The sequence below is a fragment of the Acipenser ruthenus genome, chromosome 53 (genome assembly GCF_902713425.1).
Source record: "Acipenser ruthenus chromosome 53, fAciRut3.2 maternal haplotype, whole genome shotgun sequence".
Taxonomy (NCBI): domain Eukaryota; kingdom Metazoa; phylum Chordata; class Actinopteri; order Acipenseriformes; family Acipenseridae; genus Acipenser; species Acipenser ruthenus.
In genome coordinates, this window is record NC_081241.1 from 793207 (window position 1) to 799220 (window position 6014).

At 42.1% G+C, this 6014-nt stretch overlaps 1 protein-coding gene across 1 annotated transcript in view; it reads left to right on the forward strand.

Annotated features, from left to right (window-relative positions):
* LOC131723128 (tripartite motif-containing protein 16-like protein) overlaps window positions 1–6014 on the forward strand; it is a 217003-nt gene that overhangs the window by 115147 nt on the left and 95842 nt on the right. The window lies entirely within an intron of this gene.

Here is a 6014-nt window from a genome sequence, read left to right on the forward strand (position 1 = left end):
TACAAATCTGTGCTCCCCTCGTTAATGATCGCGTTGCTATAGGTTTTGTGAATGGAGGCTGTTCTGCTGTGAGTATATCGGGGTGCTCTGTGCTCCCCTCGTTAATGATCGCGTTGCTATAGGTTTTGTGAATGGAGGCTGTTCTGCTGTGAGTATATCGGGGTGCTCTGTGCTCCCCTCGTTAATGATCGCGTTGCTATAGGTTTTGTGAATGGAGGCTGTTCTGCTGTGAGTATATCGGGGTGCTCTGTGCTCCCCTCGTTAATGATTTCAGTTGTGTTGCACAGTCGAAACACAGCTAACTGCGGAACGAGTGATTTCGGAGATACAGACACGGAGATGACTTCAAGGAGGAGGAAACAAAGATGTCTCCACAGCTGCATGGGAACCTCAGCATTTCCCTGGTTCATTATTAATAGCGGGCTGTCAAGACTTGTCAGCGGGTCGAGCGAGGTGAGATAAAGACACACACAGGATTATTTAAAGTCGTTCGTGACTCGCATGGCTCTGAACAGGTCTGTGTTTCTCTCTCGTCATGAACCAGCTGCTGCCCAACCCAAGGAACTGCTTTGAAGACATTTACTTCCTGTGTCATGTGACCCGCAGCTCGCTTCAGCTACAGTGAAGAGGAGCGCTTGTGCGAGTCGATTTTATACTTCGTATTGTTGAGGATAGTGGATAATAAAACTATATCCATAATAATAATAATAATAATAATAATAATAATAATAATAATAATAATAATAATAATAATAATAATAATAATAATCATCCCAGGTGAAAGTCAGCCGGTACGACCCGGAACTGCATACCGGCAAAACATCTTGTAATATTTCAGCTTATCACAATGATAGGCTACATCATTTTTTCTTTGTATTTTCCGTCCTTTTCGCTTCTTCTTCTTCGTTGTTCGGTTATTATTGATGTTTAAGCAAAATAACTCGACGTCACGCAGGTTCCAGTCATGTGACTTATGATGTCAGAGTATGCTGACTGCCAAAGGGGCTTCCGCATACTTGTGAACATGGAGTCTGCAAAATAAGGGAGCTTTTTAAACTGATATTTTCTAAAGACACAAGCATACAACTATTCCACTATAATCTGAAAAAACTATTATTGTGTTAAATACGTAAGAACATAAGAAAGTTTCCAAACGAGAGGAGGCCTCATTCAGCCCATCTTGCTCGTTTGGTTGTTAGTAGCTTATTAATCCCAGAATCTCATCAAGCAGCTTCTTGAAGGATCCCAGGGTGTCAGCTTCAACAACATTACTGGGGAGTTGGTTCCAGACCCTCACAATTCTCTGTGTAAAAAAGTGCCTCCTATTTTCTGTTTCTGAATGCCCCTTTATCTAATCTCCATTTGCGACCCCTGATCCTTGTTTCTTTACTGTACAATACTGTTATTTTGGTACTGCGTCAGTGACTTGGAGAAAAAGAACGTCTTATTTAGTTTTTCAGGGCAAATCGGGTAACCCTAACGACATGAACAGTGCGAGAAACTCAAGCTCGAATATAAATTTGGTCAGACACCAAAATCCAAGCAGAACAACTGGACAAAACATACAAAAAGATCATAGTTTTTTTTTCCTATTAAGTGCTGTTGTAACTGTTAGTATTAACCTGTATATTTAAAGTTCAAAATGAATTATTCAAAATGAAACATAATCTTAATTGATACAAAATTGTTTAAAATACAATGCTCCCATGGCACTCCATTAGCAACACAGACGTTTCCAAAAACGAACCCAGCATTTGAGTAACTGTGATAACAGGAAGGGCTCGGGATGATTTCAAACAGCATGAAAAGATAAGGGGCCGCTCTAAAGAAAGAGAAAGAAAAATGACATTTGAAGCGCTGTACTCTTTAACAATGGAGATCTTAGTACCTCATCCTGAAGGACCCCACCAAGGTAGGCTCTCCTCCTCCCAGCATGCTTCTTAACCATATCAGTGATTTATAGACATCTGTGTTCATCTTAGTACCTCATCCTGAGGGACCTCAACAAGATAGGATCTCCTCCCAGCATGCTTCTTAACCATATCCCAGTTTGAGAACCACTGTCCTATCTGAGATCAAATCCCTTTTGTAACCTCCAGTATAGTTTAATAGGTGTGTGTGCCTCTTATTTTTAAAGAAAGGTAGCTGATGATCCCTGCTTGGTGCCTTGTGATAAAAAAAGCCACCAAAACGCCTCACAAACCATCAGGGTTTGGTTGTGATCTGCTTGTTTGAGTCTCTGTGTTTGAAAGCCATTGAAGAGCTTGCATGTCCGTGCGATGTGGTTTTTAACAAGCCTGCCGTCCTTCCTCCACAGCAAGTGATCCGGGCCTACAGCCTGCCTGACGGGACGTTCAGCTCGGACGAGGACGAAGACGAGGAGGAGGAAGAGGAGGACGAGGAGGATGACGGTGAGAGCGAGGGCCTTCTGCAATAGCTGGGCTTACACTGTGTTGATCTGCAGCTGTGGCCAAAAGTTTAGCATCACCCTGTAGAATTCATTTTCCTTCATGAAGTCGAACGTATCCTGCTTGAAATAACGTCACGTTAACTTATTGAATTACACAACGCTGTCGTTTCCCATCTACTTAAAACTGACAAATGTGACGTTTCGAAATCTAACGTGAAATACTGTACAGCAATCCTGGCTTCCGGTAGACTCTTGCGATGTCGTTTTGTAGTTTTCCTATAACAATGATGTACAATAAAATAACTATATGAGCATAATTTAGATTTTTTTTTTTTTTTTAATTGACACAATCCTAAACTGATAGGTGATGCAAAACGTTTGGTCACAGCTGTGTACTGCAGGTGTACACAGCACACCTGCAGCACGCTATTAAAAATGTAAAAAATGTTGCCTTTCATGGTCTTAAATACGTATTTTCAAATAATTCCCAATTTTAAACATTTATTTAAGCAGAATAAAATAGCGTGGTCGCGTTCAAAATTTCTAATTTCGAGTTATTTATACAACAGATTTTCCTAAATATTTAAAAAGCTTAGCTGAAAAACAGTAAACGCTAAATTGTAGAAAGGAAATCGTGAGTGTGTTCGATCATTTACCGGAAACAAACTAAACCAGCTGTCCGGTTCCTAAAGGCAGTGTAACAGGGACCGAGTCCATAAGGAGAAGCGTTTGCTGTATTTATTTACGTGATAATATGGAAATGGAAATTCACAGGGAACTTCCACAGAAATAATGAAAAGTAGCAGCGTCTCATTCAAACTGTGAATGTCTGTCCTGGTCTGAACTGCAGTCTGACAATGATCTCTGTGTCCCAGTTTGAATTGCACAGTCTGACAATGATCTCTGTGTGCCAGTTTGAATTGCACAGTCTGACAATGATCGCTGTGTCCCAGTTTGACTTGCACAGTCTATCAACGATCTCTCTGTCTCTTGTTTCTCCAGATGAGGAAAGCTGAAGGAGGTTTGGGATGCAGGGAGCAGCGGATCCAGCGCTCTGATGCCAGGAAAAAACCACACTGTCAGGGGATGAAAACAATCACACAAACAAAGCATCTAGATCCTAAAATAAAATCAATTGGACTATATGAAAGACTTGAGTGCTTTATTTTGTATTGACACCTTTCTGCAATGTGATTCTGTTTGGTATCTGACCATGTGGTGCTCAACTCTGTTGAAATTATCTATGATAGATTAGCCCGTATTTTCAATGACTTTTACTCTAGTCTTTTTAATTCTTTCCTCTTTCTTGAAAGGGGTAGAACACAATTTTACAGAGCCTTGTGAAAACTGGAGGGTAGATTTAAAGATGATATGCAATGAAAAAATGTCCGACCAGAGGGTCGTTGAATTGAAACCCTTTCAAAATAAAAATCCCCCTGTCAATTCTGTAAATCAGTTTTTTCATTTTGCACTTTGAATTTCATTTTGAATTATCCCGGGTTTAAAAGGCATGTCGTATGCAGACAGGCTCAAAGAATTGAATCTGTTCAGTCTTGAGCAAAGAAGACTACGCGGCCATCTGATTCAAACATTCAAAATCCTAAAAGGTATTGACAATGTCGAGCCAGGGGACTTTTTCAACCTGAAAAAAGAAACAAGGACCAGGGGTCACAAATGGAGATTAGATAAAGGGGCATTCAGAACAGAAAATAGGAGGCACTTTTTTTTACACAGAGAATTGAGGGTCTGGAACCAACTCCCCAGTAATGTTGTTGAAGCTGACACCCTGGGATCCTTCAAGAAGCTGCTTGATGAGATTCTGGGATCAATAAGTCTCCAGACAAGCTTCCCAGCGCCAGCACTGTGTGTGTGTTTCAGTACCTGTATGTGTGCTTGTCAGTACCTGTGTGTGTGTGTGTGCTGGTCAGTATCTGTGTGTGTTTGTGTGCGTGTCAGTATCTGTGTGTGTGTGTGTGTGTGTGTGTGCGTGTCAGCACCTGTGTGTATTTTTGTGTGTGTGTGCGTGACAGTACCTGTGTGTATTTGTGTGTGTCAGTTCCTGTGTGTATTTGTGTTTGTGTGTGTGTTTGTGTTCTTGTCTACCTATCTAAGTGGGGTCTTAGGTGTGGTTACACATCCACCAAGTGGGGACTCGGTAGCCAGGTGGGGACCAAATCCAAAACCCCACAACGGACTTGTTTCAATTGTGTTGCAGAGGAGAAACACAGCTAACTGAGGAACGAGTGATTCAGTAGAGAGAGGCATGGACCCGACTCCAAGGAGAAGAAGAAGGAGTAAAGAGAATGACCCGCCTGATATGTCACAAGAGCCTGCCAGGTACTGAAAGTCTTTTCTTATTAGTTCACGGTGCGGAGGCATGCTGAATAATACCTTTACTAAGAAGATGTTCAGGAATCCAAATCACTGAGCTGAGTCTCAAGCCCAGGGTTAGAGTCCAGACCTCTCTGTGCTTTACAATGCTTCCCTATGCTTTACCAGACCTCTCTGTGCTTTACAATGCTTCCCTATGCTTTACCAGATCTCTCTGTGCTTTACAGTGCTTCCCTATGCTTTACCAGACCTCTCTGTGCTTTACAATGCTTCCCTATGCTTTACCAGACCTCCCTGTGCTTTACAATGCTTCCCTATGCTTTACCAGACCTCTCTGTTCTTTACAATGCTTCCCTATGCTTTACCACAACTCTCTGTGCTTTACAATGCTTCCCTATGCTTTAGCAGACCTCTCTGTGCTTTACAATGCTTCCCTATGCTTTAGCAGACCTCCCTGTGCTTTACAATGACTCCCTATGCTTTACCACACCTCTCTGTGCTTTACAATGCTTCCCCATGCTTTACCAGACCCCTCTGTGTTTTACAATGCTTCTCTATGCTTTACCACACCTCTCTGAGCTTTACAATGCTTCCCTATGCTTTCCCAGACGTCTTTGTGCTTTACAATGCTTCCCTATGTTTTACCAGACATCTCTGTGCTTTACAATGCTTACCTATGCTTTACCAGACCTCTCTGTGTTTTACAATGCTTCCCTATGCTTTACCAGACCTCGCTGTGCTTTACAATGCTTCTCTATGCTTTTCCAGACCTCCCTGTGCTTTACAATGCTTCCCTATGCTTTACCAGACCTCTCTGTGCTTTACAATGCTTCCCTATGCTTTACCAGACCTCTCTGTGCTTTACAATGCTTCCCTATGCTTTACCAGACCTCTCTGTGCTTTACAATGCTTCCCTATGCTTTACCAGACCTCTCTGTGCTTTACAATGCTTCCCTATGCTTTACCAGACCTCTCTGTGCTTTACAATGCTTCCCTATTCTTTACCAGACCTCCCTGTGCTTTACAATGCTTCCCTATGGTTTACCAGACCTCCCTGTGCTTTACAATGCTTCCCTATGCTTTACCAGACCTATATGTGCTTTACAATGCTTCCCTATGCTTTACCAGACCTCTCTGTGCTTTACAATGCTTCCCTATGCTTTATCAGACCTCTCTGTGCTTTACAGTGCTTCCCTATGATTTACCAGATGTCTCTGTGCTTTACAATGCTTCCCTGTGCTTTACCAGACCTCTCTGTGCTTTACAGTGCTTC